Raw genomic sequence first — 15457 nt, 5'->3', positions numbered from 1 at the left:
CTCTTTTGCTGTCTCTCTCCCCCCTCTCTCTTTTGCTGTCTCTCTCCCCCCTCTCTTTTGCTGTCTCTCTCCCCCTCTCTTTTGCTGTCTCTCTTTCCCCCTCTCTTTTGCTGTCTCTCTCCCCCCTCTTTTTTGCTGTCTCTCTCCCCCTCTCTCTTTTGCTGTCTCTCTCCCCCCTCTCTTTTGCTGTCTCTCTTCCCCTCTATCTTTTGCTGTCTCTCTCCCCCCTCTCTTTTGCTGTCTCTCTCCCCCTCTGTCTTTTGCTATCTCTCTCCCCACTCTCTTTAGTGTCTCTCTTCCCTTCTCTCTTTTGCTGTCTCTCTCCCCCCTCTCTCTTTTGCTGTATATCTCCCCTCTCTTTTTCTGTCTCTCTCCCTCTGTCTTTTGCTGTCTCTCTTCCCCTCTCTCTTTTGCTGTCTCTCTCCTCCCTCTCTTTTGCTGTCTCTCTCCCCCCTCTCTTTTGCTGTCTCTATCCCCCTCTCTCTTTTGCTGTCTCTATCCCCCCTCTCGTTTGTTGTGTCTCTCCCCCTCTATCTTTTGCTGTCTCTCTCTCCCCCCTCTCTTTTGCTGCCTCTCTCCCCCTCTCTCTTTTGCTGTCTCTCTCTCCCTCTCTCTATTCACCCTCTTCTGCTCTCTCTATTCACCCTCTTCTGTTCTCTCTCTTGAGCTCTCTCTCTCCCCTCCTCTCTCCCCCTTCCCCTCTCTCTCCCCCTTCCCCTCTCTCTCCCCCCTCCCTCTCCCCCCCTCTCTATCTCTCTCCCCTCTCTATTTCTCACCCTCTCTATCTCTTTCCCTTCTATCGCGCGACCGCGCCCGGCCACGCCCCATTTATGCCCGGCCACGCCCCCTTCATGGCAATTCACGTTTGATCACGTCCCCTTCACGCTGGCCATGCCCACTTCTGCCACAGATCAGCTAGGGACTCAAAGGCCAGGTGTGTTTGTCCTCATGCTGTCTCTACTGCGCATGACAGCTTCGGACAAACACACTTGGCCTTTTATTATATAGGATATATATATATATATATATATATATGATGTGTTTTTTGTAAAATATTAGAACATATTCCCCTTTGTGAAGAACATTGGAAAGTAAAATACTTTACATACCCAAAAAAAGCACATTATAAAATATAAAAATTGAATAACAAATATTTTTATTGTTTTTGGGTATTTGCGTGGAAAGGGTAACAACAAAGTATATTTACATATGTATATTTGTGTATTCATGTGCATACACATATAAACATAAATACACATGTATACTCATATATGCATATGTATATATATATGTAAATATCCATTACAGCCCTTTCCATTCAAATACCTTGTCATATACCATATACCAGGGGTGCCCAATAGGTAGATTGGGATCTACCAGTAGATCCCAAAGGCGCTGCTGGTAGATTGCGGCCGATGTGATCAAAATGATGTGATCAAGTTTTGTGATCTCAACGCTGGGGGGGTGAGTAGAGTATGGTTGCTAGAGATACCACTTTATCTACTACAGTGTGTGAAGGGGCAGTTCATTAAACAGTCTGATGGTCGGACATGGAAATTGCTACAGGATTGGATCTTGAGGGACATCAATTTCAGCCAATCAATGTAGATGATTTTTGAACAACAACACAATTGGCCTATCAAAAGCATGGTTGAGTGAGCACTCTCCAAATGGATATAGTGGTATAGTATAGTTAGGAGGGTAAGCGTCAATAGATAGAAAAAGTAAATGTGAAGGCTGCTGTGCTATGCTAACGGAACAAGTCTGATTGACATCTGGCAAATGAATGTGTTGACCCGGTAAGAAATGGTCTGCATGGCGTGCTATTAAAATTTATTTGTGTAAGCCTCACTGGGTAGTCTTCATTTTGTTTTCAGATGTAGATCACACCAAACTGTAAGGGCTACATGTACAAAGCAGTGAGAGCTGCTCCGGAGCCCTTGCAGGGCAGGTTCACATATGCGAGCCTGCTTCCCGCAATGTAAGATGCAGTGGTCATTAGACCGCTGCTTCTTACACTCTCCGCCATCTTTGAGACGGCGGAGAGAAATCACAGAGAGCGAACGATTGGTCGTGCGAATGAAGGGGCGGGCATTACACACTCCGATGAGAAGCTGTCCACCCGCCTCTCAATACATGAGGCCCTAAATGTTGCTTTCAAAACAATAAAACAAAACCTAAAAAAAATCCAATACTTTTAAAAATATTAAAAGTGACAATATAATCTTTGAGCAAACATTACCAGTATACCCATCATGCCTAAATACAAATGGCATTCATATTGTTTATTTGTTATCAGGATGGATTCATATTGCAATAGGTTAATCTCACACATTAAAAAAAGCATTTCCCTTACACACTGAACAAAGCGGTTAATTCAAAAGAACTTTACTGTAACCTTAAGAAATGTGAATGGGCCAATTTATACTTTAGTTTCAGGAAGGCATCCTAGTTTGTATCCCAATAACAAGTATTTACACAAAAAGACCTTGGGGCACATTTATCAAAGCGTCAACTGAAAATACGCTTGAATTCTGTATTGTATTTGTCGCAAGATTGATCCGCCGTAGTTATCAAAGCGTGAAAATCTTCAAATGTTGAAATTTGTGACATAATATACGATCCCGCAATCTCAATCCGACGCAGATCGATGAGAGTTGAAAACAGTAGTATTCGAGTGAAATTCTGTTCATTCGCCCTCCTAATCGACACTATTTGAACCTCTCACAAAGTTATCCAAAATTCTACATTTACGATTGTGTCTTTTCAGGCTCAGCGTACCTAGTTTTCAATCCGCCACCCTTTAGGTCGCGGATGCCATAGAACTCAATGGGAGTCTGAAAACACAGAAAGCTTATGTTCGATGCTGCAAGAGAATAAAGCATATTACATAATAAATTAGAAACTTTATTAAAATTGTATACCCTTTCTAAATCAAACAATATTATTGCTCCACATTTGTTGCACTAGTAGATATAGGGATAAAAATGAAAAATACATTGCTACTTATGGATTATGCTACAACTTTGTCTTTCATTGCAAAGCAAGGGGACAATATTATTTCTCAAAATTTGGTGCAAAGTTTTGCCCCAAACTTGTTGCACTAATAGATATAGAGAAAAAAATGAAATAAATACACAACATAATATAGCTAACTTCCTTTTTATTTGTTGGAAAAATCTATGTGCACCATGTTTAAGCCATGTAATACAAGTCACACTCTCCACTTCGTACCAAATTTGACTCAACACGTTTCAAACCAATTATGACGCAAAATCCTAAACAACCCACACACTAGTGATTTTTTTCCACCACTTTTGATTGGAATATGCATAATCACATGATTTATGACATCAGCCAATCAAATACACATTATAAACTATCACTAACGAATCAAATTGCTTGATACTTGTCTCATTGATCACTCATCAGAACTTGTAAGTGCCATTTGTTACATTGTGTATTATACTTTGAAAGTATGTATATGTGAAATTAGTATTAAGGATAAACATTGATGCTGACATTAGGACACACAGTGTAATATTTTAGACAAGGATTTTAACATTTGAATTGATGTTTGATTAAATATAATCTTAAGATGATAGCTCAAAGGGATAGCCCACCTAACATTAAACTGTCATGATTCAGATACAGCAGAAATTAAAATCACCTCTTTACTGGCATGCTATTTTCAGTGTATTCCTTCTCTTGAATTTATTTTTCAGTAAGAAATGTCATCTTATATGACAGCCCATTTTATAACACCTGTGCAGGGGTGTTTTTTAAATATAGATTGCAATCAGGAGGGGTCAGACAGGTGCAGAGAGAAAACTGGGACAGCTCTTAAAATATCCATTGATTGGAAATAAATGCATATGATACCCTGATTACATGTTATATTCACAATGATTCCTGCTCAGAATAATAATACATTTACAATATATACATATAGGGGTATAAATAAACACAGAGATATTACAGACAACATTGTTTAGAACCAAAAAAGGAACTTAGGGACATGTAAATATGTTTGCAAAAGATTTCTGACATAACAAACACACACACACACACACACATATATATATATATATATATATATATATATATATATATATATCTAGCATTAATAATAATAATTTTAAAAAAATATATAAAAATATGACTTCTAGAAATACAAATGCACATTAATTTATGTGAAAGTATTCTATAACAAATACATATAAAAATAACTTTCTATGAGATATTGTTTGTTGAGGTATAAATCAATCTATTTCTTGGACATTAACAGATGAAAAATAAAAGATTAGCTTTAGAGAAATGTGCTTGTTCATGTACAGTAATGAAATGGTAAAAATAAATTTGAAAAAACTTGAATAACCGTGACATTGATGACTGTTAGTTAACACCAGTCTGATACTCTTCGCACCGTACTTGACGCGTGTGTTTTTGATGACTTTTTGATAAATAAGGGTATCATATTCAGATCCGTCTGGCGAGCGTATTGACGCCGGCGAATGCAACATAGTTGATGCTTTGATAAAAAGGCCCCCTTGTCTGGAACTTTTCTAGTGAAAAAGTGTTTGCAGCTAAAGGGTTTTGACACAAAGATCACTTGAAAAACACACTCACCATTTAAGCCAGAAAGCTAAAAGCCATAGATAGCCAACAGATTGTGATCAAACCCATGTGTGTCATATTTCTGACAGCCAGAGGCTAAGGAAGCATGAAGAAGTCAGGTAACCAAGGACAAATAATTTGTTATAAACATTTGGAGGGCACAATAAGGGGAATTCATCATGCCATAGAATAACCATTAAAAATGTCCTGCCCCACTAAACCCTGTTGCCCTAGGGGGAGGCCTAGTTGACCTATGCGAGAATACATCCTGAGAGTGATACAAAATAGCAAATAAATAAATAGGAAAGTAATAGATAAGGATACGGGTTCCTTTTTTTTAATACATTTTAATGACAAACGGCTAGATTTAGAGTTTTGTCGGTAACGACCCGCGTATCTAACGCTGGCTTTTTTCTGGCCGCACCTTTAAAATAACTCTGGTATTGAGAGTCCACAGAATGGCTGCGTTAGGCTCCAAAAAAAGGAGCGTATAGCATATTTAACGCAACTTCAACTCTCGATACCAGAGTTGCTTATGGACGTGGCCAGCCTCAAAAACGTGCTCGTGCACGATTCCCCCATAGGAAACAATGGGGCTGTTTGAGCTGAAAAAAAACCTAACACCTGCAAAAAAGCCGCGTTCAGCTCCTAACGCAGCCCCATTGTTTCCTATGGGGAAACACTTCCTACGTCTGCACCAAATACTCTAACATGTACCCTGAGTCTAAACACCCCTAACCTTACACTTATTAACCCCTATTCTGTCGCCGCCGCTATCGCTGACCCCTGTATATTATTTTTAACCCCTAATCTGCCGCTCCGTAAACCGCCGCTACTTACATTATCCCTATGTACCCCTAATCTGCTGCCCCTAACACCGCCGACCCCTATATTATATTTATTAACCCCTAATCTGCCCCCCTCAACGTCGCCTCCACCTGCCTACACTTATTAACCCCTAATCTGCCGAGCGGACCGCACCGCTACTATAATAAAGTTGTTAACCCCTAATCCGCCTCACTAACCCTATAATAAATAGTATTAACCCCCTAATCTGCCCTCCCTAACATCGCCGACACCTAACTTCAATTATTAACCCCTAATCTGCCGACTGGAGCTCACCGCTATTCTAATAAATGTATTAACCACTAAAGCTAAGTCTAACCCTAACACTAACACCCCCCTAAGTTAAATATAATTTTAATCTAACGAAATATATTAACTCTTATTAAATAAATTATTCCTATTTAAAGCTAAATACTTACCTGTAAAATAAATCCTAATATAGCTACAATATAAATTATAATTATATTATAGCTATTTTAGGATTAATATTTATTTTACAGGTAACTTTGTATTTATTTTAACCAGGTACAATAGCTATTAAATAGTTAAGAACTATTTAATAGCTAAAATAGTTAAAATAATTACAAATTTACCTGTAAAATAAATCCTAACCTAAGTTACAATTAAACCTAACACTACACTATCAATAAATTAATTAAATAAAATACCTATAATTATCTACAATTAAACCTAACACTACACTATCAATAAATAAATTAAATACAATTCCTACAAATAAATACAATGAAATAAACTAACTAAAGTACAAAAAATAAAAAATAACTAAGTTACAAAAAATAAAAAATATTTACAAACATTAGAAATATATTACAACAATTTTAAACTAATTACACCTACTCTAAGCACCCTAATAAAATAACAAAGCCCCCCAAAATAAAAAAATGCCCTACCCTATTCTAAATTACTAAAGTTCAAAGCTCTTTTACCTTACCAGCCCTGAACAGGGCCCTTTGCGGGGCATGCCCCAAGAAGTTCAGCTCTTTTGCCTGTAAAAAAAAACATACAATACCCCCCCCCCAACATTACAACCCACCACCCACATACCCCTAATCTAACCCAAACCCCCCTTAAATAAACCTAACACTAAGCCCCTGAAGATCTCCCTACCTTGAGTCGTCTTCACCCAGCCGAGCCAAATTCTTCATCCAAGCGGAGCAAGAAGAGGTCCTCCATCCGGTAGAAGTCTTCATCCAAGCGGGGCAGAAGAGGTCTTCCATCCGATTGAAATCTTCATCCAAGAGGCATCTTCTATCGTCATCCATCCGGAGCGGAGCGGCATCATCCTGAAGACCTCCGACGCGGAACATCCATCCTGGCCAACGACTGAACGACGAATGACGATTCCTTTAAATGACGTCATCCAAGATGGCGTCCCTCGAATTCCGATTGGCTGATAGGATTCTATCAGCCAATCGGAATTAAGGTAGGAATATTCTGATTGGCTGATGGAATCAGCCAATCAGAATCAAGTTCAATCCGATTGGCTGATCCAATCAGCCAATCAGATTGAGCTTGCATTCTATTGGCTGTTTATATTGTAGCTATATTAGGATTTATTTTACAGGTAAGTATTTAGCTTTAAATAGGAATAATTTATTTAATAACAGATAATTAATTTTGTTAGATTAAAATTATATTTAACTTAGGGGGGTGTTAGTGTTAGGGTTAGACTTAGCTTTAGGGGTTAATACATTTATTAGAATAGCGGTGAGCTCCAGTCGGCAGATTAGGGGTTAATAATTGAAGTTAGGTGTCGGCGATGTTAGGGAGGGCAGATTAGGGGGTAATACTATTTATTATAGGGTTAGTCAGGCGGATTAGGGGTTAATAACTTTATTATAGTAGCGGTGCGGTCCGCTCGGCAGATTAGGGGTTAATAAGTGTAGGCAGGTGGAGGCGACGTTGAGGGGGGCAGATTAGGGGTTAATAAATATAATATAGGGGTCGGCGGTGTTAGGGGCAGCAGATTAAGGGTACATAGCTATAATGTAGGTGGCGGCTCTTTGCGGTCGGCAGATTAGGGGTTAATTATTGTAGGTAGCTGGCTGCGACGTTGTGGGGGGCAGGTTAGGGGTTAATAAATATAATATAGGGGTCGGCGGTGTTAGGGGCAGCAGATTAGGGGTACATAAGTATAACGTAGGTGGCGGTCGGCAGATTAGGGGTTAAAAAAATTTAATCGAGTGTCGGCGATGTGGGGGGGCCTCGGTTTAGGGGTTCATAGGTAGTTTATGGGTGTTAGTGTACTTTAGAGCACAGTAGTTAAGAGCTTTATAAACCGGCGTTAGCCCAGAAAGCTCTTAACTACTGACTTTTTTCTGCGGCTGGAGTTTTGTCGTTAGATTTCTAACGCTCACTTCAGCCACGACTCTAAATACCGGAGTTAGAAAGATCCCATTGAAAAGATAGGATACGCAATTGACGTAAGGGGATCTGCGGTATGGAAAAGTCGCGGCTGAAAAGTGAGTGTTAGACCCTTTTTTGAATGACTCCAAATACGGGCGGTAGCCTAAAACCAGCGTTAGGAGCCTCTAACGCTGGTTTTCACTGCTACCGCCAAACTCCAAATCTAGGCCAAAGAAATTTCTCCATATATTTGGTCTGGTTAAAAATGAATTTTACATTTTAAAACTTACAAATCAATCCAAACCATTCAGAGTTATTTCAGCAGTCTAACTTGCATTTATGGATTCATTAATTTAAATATTTTTTTTCTGGACCACAGATATGGTAGAAGCATCACACTCTCCATGGTTAGTGGCAAAGATCCACATCTTCTGAAGGAAGACAGGCTAGTAAGCAAGGTTGCTACACCTCTTCAGTGGTATTAATATTTTTTGGCACATCACTTTGTAACTGAACTTGAAATTTTTTCTGCATCCTCAGATGAAATCCTATAAAAATAGTAGAATTTACTGTCAAACGTTTACTGTTGTGTGGAAATTTTAAGTATCCTGATTGTACATTTCAGAATACTATTTAATATAAATTCATGCATCTCTTCTCCACGTGCTTTACAATTTATGGTTCTGCAAACAAAAAATATTACCCACTTAAAAAAAAAAAAAATCTTTGAAAAGGATTCCATGATGCCAGCAACCTGGAGACCATCCATAATTATGCCGGTGGTATGACCAGAAGCAATTAGTGCTAGATTACTTTACACTTCTACATACATAGTGGGGTTATTAAAGTTTTCAAACATTATATTAGCCATCTTCTCACATTTTTTTGTGGGATTTAAATGAATTTATGTAAATAAAACTGGATTTCAGACAATGCTCCAAATTATAATTGTGTTTCCAAATTTTATCCCTGCTATGCCAAGTCATTATTATACCATATACAGTTAGATAACAAACTTACGGCTAGATTTAGAGTTTTGTCGGTAACGACCTGCGTATCTAACGCTGGATTTTTTCTGGCCGCACCTTTAAAATAACTCTGGTATTGAGAGTCCACAGAATGGCTGCGTTAGGCTCCAAAAAAGGAGCGTACAGCATATTTAACGCAGATACCAGAGTTGCTTACGGACGCGGCCAGCCTCAAAAACGTGCTTGTGCACGATTCCCCCATAGGAAACAATGGGGCTGTTTGAGCTGAAAAAAAACCTAACACCTGCAAAAAAGCCGCGTTCAGCTCCTAACGCAGCCCCATTGTTTCCTATGGGGAAACACTTCCTACGCCTGCACCTAACACTCTAACATGTACCCCGAGTCTAAACACCCCTAACCTTACACTTATTAACCCCTATTCTGCCACCCCCGCTATCGCTGACCCCTGCATATTATTATTAACCCCTAATCTACCGCTCCGTAAACCGTCGCTACTTACATTATCCCTATGTACCCCTAATCTGCTGCCCCTAACACCGCCGACCCCTATATTATATTTATTAACCCCTAATCTGCCCCCCACAACGTCGCCTCCACCTGCCTACACTTATTAACCCCTAATCTGCCGACCGGACCGCACCGCTATTATTATAAAGTTATTAACCCCTAATCCGCCTCACTAACCCTATAATAAATAGTATTAACCCCTAATCTGCCGACTGGAGCTCACCGCTATTCTAATAAATGTATTAACCCCTAAAGCTAAGTCTAACCCTAACACTAACACCCCCCTAAATTAAATATAATTTTAATCTAACGAAATTTATTAACTCTTATTAAATAAATTATTCCTATTTAAAGCTAAATACTTACCTGTAACATAAATCCTAATATAGCTACAATATAAATTATAATGATATTATAGCTATTTTAGGATTTATATTTATTTTACAGGTAACTTTGTATTTATTTTAACCAGGTACAATAGCTAAAATAGTTAAAATAATTACAATATTACCTGTAAAATAAATCCTAACCTAAGTTACAATTAAACCTAACACTACACTATCAATAAATTAATTAAATAAAATATCTATAATTATCTACAATTAAACCTAACACTACACTATCAATAAATAAATTAAATACAATTCCTACAAATAAATACAATGAAATAAACTAACTAAAGTACAAAAAATAAAAAAGAACTAAGTTACAAAAAATAAAAAAATATTTACAAACATTAGAAATATATTACAACAATTTTAAACTAATTACACCTACTCTAAGCCCCCTAATAAAATAACAAAGCCCCCCAAAATAAAAAAATGCCCTACCCTATTCTAAATTACTAAAGTTCAAAGCTCTTTTACCTTACCAGCCCTGAACAGGGCCCTTTGCGGGGCATGCCCCAAAGAAACAGCTCTTTTGCCTGTAAAAAAAAACATACAATTACCCCCCCCCAACATTACAACCCACCATCCACATACCCCTAATCTAACCCAAACCCCCCTTAAATAAACCTAACACTAAGCCCCTGAAGATCTCCCTACCTTGAGTCGTCTTCACCCAGCCGAGCCAAATTCTTCATCCAAGCTGAGCAAGAAGAGGTCCTCCATCCGATAGAAGTCTTCATCCAAGCGGGGCAGAAGAGGTCTTCCATCCGATTGAAGTCTTCATCCAAGAGGCATCTTCTATCGTCATCCATCCGGAGCGGAGCGGCAGCATCCTGAAGACCTCCGACGCGGAACATCCATCCTGGCCGACGACTGAACGACGAATGACGGTTCCTTTAAATTACGTCATCCAAGATGGCGTCCCTCGAATTCCGATTGGCTGATTGGATTCTATCAGCCAATCGGAATTAAGGTAGGAATATTCTGATTGGCTGATGGAATCAGCCAATCAGAATCAAGTTCAATACGATTGTCTGATCCAATCAGCCAATTAGATTGAGCTTGCATTCTATTGGCTGTTCCGATCAGCCAATAGAATGCGAGCTCAATCTGATTGGCTGATTGGATCAGCCAATTGGATTGAACTTAATTCTGATTGGCTGATTCCATCAGCCAATCAGAATATTCCTACCTTAATTCCGATTGGCTGATAGAATCCTATCAGCCAATCGGAATTCGAGGGACGCCATCTTGGATGACGTCATTTAAAGGAACCGTCATTCGGCTAGTAGGCGTCGGGTGAAGAGGATGTTCCGCGTCGGATGGAAGATGATGGCTCCCGAAGAAAGAAGATTGAAGATGCCATTGATAGAAGACTTCATCCGGACCATGGACCTCTTCAGCTCCCGCTTGGATGAAGACTTCATCCGGATCATGGACCTCTTCAGCCCCCCGCTTGAGCTTGGATCAGGACATCGGAGGAGCTCTTCTGGATCGATCAGTGAACCTGGTATGGTGAAGATAAGGTAGGAAAATCTTCAGGGGCTTAGTGTTAGGTTTATTTAAGGGGGGTTTGGGTTAGATTAGGGGTATGTGGGTGGTGGGTTGTAATATTGGGGGGGGGTATTGTGTGGTTTTTTTTACAGGCAAAAGAGCTGAACTTCTTGGGGCATGCCCCGCAAAGGGCCCTGTTCAGGGCTGGTAAGGTAAAAGAGCTTTGAACTTTTGTAATTTAGAATAGGGTAGGGCATTTTTTTATTTTGGGGGTCTTTGTTATTTTATTAGGGGGCTTAGAGTAGGTGTAATTAGTTTAAAATTGTTGTAATATTTTTCTTATGTTTGTAAATATTTTTTTATTTTTTGTAACTTAGTTCTTTTTTATTTTTGTACTTTAGTTAGTTTATTTCATTGTAGTTATTTGTAGGTATTGTATTTAATTAATTTATTGATAGTGTAGTGTTAGGTTTAATTGTAGGTAATTGTCGGTATTTTATTTAATTTATTTATTGATAGTGTAGTGTTAGGTTTAATTGTAACTTAGGTTAGGATTTATTTTACAGGTAATTTTGTAATTATTTTAACTAGGTAGCTATTAAATAGTTCTTAACTATTTAATAGGTATTGTACCTGGTTAAAATAAATACAAAGTTACCTGTAAAATAAATATAAATCCTAAAATAGCTATAATATAATTATAATTTATGTTGTAGCTATATTAGGATTTATTTTACAGGTAAGTATTTAGCTTAAAATAGGAATAATTTATTTAATAAGAGTTAATTAATTTCGTTAGATTTAAATTATATTTAATTTAGGGGAGTGTTAGTGTTAAAGTTAGACTTAGCTTTAGGGGTTAATACATTTATTAGAATAGCGGTGAGCTCCGGTCGGCAGATTAGGGGTTAATGTTTGAAGTTAGGTGTCGGAGATGTTAGGGAGGGCAGATTAGGGGTTAGTACTATTTATTATAGGGTTAGTGAGGTGGATTAGGGGTTAATAACTTTATTATAATAGCGGTGCGGTCCGGTCGGCAGATTAGGGGTTAATAAGTGTAGGCAGGTGGAGGCGACGTTGAGGGCGGCAGATTAGGGGTTAATAAATATAATATAGGGGTCGGTGGTGTTAGGGGCAGCAGATTAGGGGTACATAGCTATAATGTAGGTGGCGGCGCTTTGCGGTCGGCAGATTAGGGGTTAATTATTGAAGGTAGCTGGCGGCGACGTTGTGGGGGGCAGGTTAGGGGTTAATAAATATAATACAGGGGTTCGGCGGTGTTAGGGGCAGCAGATTAGGGGTACATAAGTATAACGTAGGTGGCGGTCGGCAGATTAGGGGTTAAAAAAAATTAATCGAGTGGCGGCGATGTGGGGGGACTTCGATTTAGGGGTACATAGGTAGTTTATGGGTGTTAGTGTACTTTATAGCGCAGTAGTTAAGAGCTTTATGAACCAGCGTTAGCCCAGAAAGCTCTTAACTACTGACTTTTTTCTGCGGCTGGAGTTTTGTCGTTAGATTTCTAACGCTCACTTCAGACACGACTCTAAATACCGGAGTTAGAAAGATCCCATTGAAAAGATAGGATACGCAAATGACGTAAGGGGATCTGCGGTATGGAAAAGTCGCGGCTGAAAAGTGAGCGTTAGACCCTTTTTTGACTGACTCCAAATACCGGTGGTAGCCTAAAACCAGCGTTAGGAGCCTCTAACGCTGGTTTTGACGGCTACCGCCAAACTCTAAATCTAGGCCTTAGAATTCATATTTTTGCCTGAGCTGATTGTCTAACATAGTATTATTTCAGTCCTGTCCTGACAAAGCTGCATTTTTTTTATTTATTTATAAAAATATTTTTTAATTAGTTTTCCACTTAACAAACAAAGTGAAGGTAACAGTGGTACAATTTCTGTCAGCACTCAATTTACATTATGATATTATCATAGCAATATGTGTTGCAATACGTATCTCAATAATCAATGACATTAATTATTACATATACAGGTCATGTTATATGAATCATTTATTAACAGTGGTTAACATCCCAAGTCTATTAATGTGGTTATGACTGACCACGTCAAATAGTCAACATTAAGGCTTCATTTTTGGATTCTCTAACATTGGAGCTTACAGGGACCTCTTGGAGGTTATGGTATTTGTGGAGTATAGATTCCCAATATAACTTAATGTCTAGGAAGGTATTTAAATTTTGTATTTTGAAATAGACGTATTCTTCAAGTGTTAGGGTATGGTTCATATGGGAAATCCACTACCTCAATGAGGGGGCAGCTGTTTTTTTCCAGTTTATAGCTATTACATTTTTCACTGAATTAAGTGAAAACTGTAAGAGGCGGAGACAAAGTTTACAGGTCTTTGGTGGTAAAAGGTTTAGGATTTCTGTGGTGGGGGATAGGGAGAAGGTGGTTCCTAGTAATAATTGTAAAAAAAATTCCAATGAACTCCAGAAAGGGTGTAGACAGGGGCAGGACCACCACATATGGAGCATAGTACCTCTAGTATTACAACCCCTCCAGCATCTGTCAGACGAGGTAGTGTATATGCTTTTTAGGCGTGTTGGTGTTAGGTACCATCTTGTCATGATTTTGTAATTTAGTTGTAAAAATTTAGTGGATGTGGAAGATTTTCTTGTGAATTCAAATATTTGTTCCCATGTTTGCGTGTCTAGTTCTGTCTCTAGCTCGGAGTGACATTTGTGAATAAAGGAGGGGAGCTGTGTGGTCTGATTTATAGATAGGGTTTTCTTTGCTGTTAGAGTGTGTCTTAGTCTTACCTCTGCTAGACATATTGGGGCCTATCTATCAAGCTCCATATGGAGCTTGACACCCCGTGTTTCTGGCGAGCCTGCTCCATAACCCTGTCCATCTGCTCTGAGCAGGCAGACAGACATTGCCACAAATCAACCCGATCGAGTACAATCAGGTTGATTGACACCCCCCTGCTGGTTTGGCCATGAATCTGCAGGGGGCAGCATTGCACCAGCAGCTCACAAGAGCTGCTGGTGCAATGCTGAATGCGCAGAGCATATTGCTCTCCGCATTCAGTGAGGTCTGTCGGACCTGATCCGCTCTGTCGGATCAGTTCTGACAGACCTTTAATAAATAGGCCTCATTGCCTCAAAGTGCGTCAGTTGCATGGTCCAGGCCTGTTTGTGTTCAGAGGTGTTTAACAAATGTTAAAGTTGCTTGTATTTGAGCCAAATAGTAAATGCTCTGTTAAGTAAGTCTCTCATTTAATTTATGGGTTTTAGCACTGGGCCATTGAGTAGTTTGCAAATGGGAACTGTATACCCTAATTCCTGGGTTATTGATCTATTGTGGCTATATTCTAGTCCACCTAGGAATTCCGCATTAGGGGGGATTGGGGATAGGGGGTATTTGGTGTGGTAATATGTGGGGATGTTTTTTGGATCCTATCCCATGTGGAGAATATGCTTGTGTATAAAGGGTAGAGTAATATTTTGCTTGGTCTATTGGATTTGGGAATCCAGCATAGAGCCCCAACATTGGGGGTTTTGAGAATGTGTGAATCTATCACTACCCATGCTTTCGTCTGAGCATTCCTATGCCAATCTAGAACCCTTTGAAAACAGTTTGATTTGTAATAAGTTTTTAGGTTAGGGAGGCCTGGGCCTCCATATCTTTGGGATCTATACAATGTGCTTTAATTTATCCTTGGCTTTTTGGAGCCCCATATATATTTGTTCAAGAGCGTTTGCCATTTCTTAAGGTATGGGGGTGGTATGGATATTGTGATCGCTTGAAGAACATATAAGATTTTCAGTAGAGTTGTCATTTTTAGTGTTTGGATTCTACCCTACCATGAGAAGGGACGTTCAGACTAAGTTGTTAAGTCTTTCTGGATGTTCGTAAATAAGGTGTTGTAATTAAGGGTGAATAGTTGTTTGTGGTTAGGGGTTAGGTTGATAACCAAATATTTAGCACTTTTGTTTGTAATCTATATGGGTTTGCCTCTGTTAGGGCTTTTAATTTAGGTTTAGGGAGGTTAATATTTAAAATTTCGGATTTGGAGTAGTTGATGGAGAAAAATGAGATGTCACTGTATAAGCCAAATTCTTCTGTTGCTGCTGGGAGGGAAGTGTGTGGGGATGTAAGTGACAGGAGGATATCATCTGTGTATAAGGAGATTTTGATGTTATTATTATCTAGGGGTATGCCTGTGATCTTAGTGTTTTGTCTAATTTGTGCTGCTAGGCTTTTGATGCTAAGGACA

The sequence above is a fragment of the Bombina bombina genome, chromosome 1 (genome assembly GCF_027579735.1).
Source record: "Bombina bombina isolate aBomBom1 chromosome 1, aBomBom1.pri, whole genome shotgun sequence".
Classification (NCBI taxonomy): domain Eukaryota; kingdom Metazoa; phylum Chordata; class Amphibia; order Anura; family Bombinatoridae; genus Bombina; species Bombina bombina.
The sequence above is the reverse complement of the archived record's forward strand: the minus strand, read 5'-3'. Positions refer to the sequence as shown.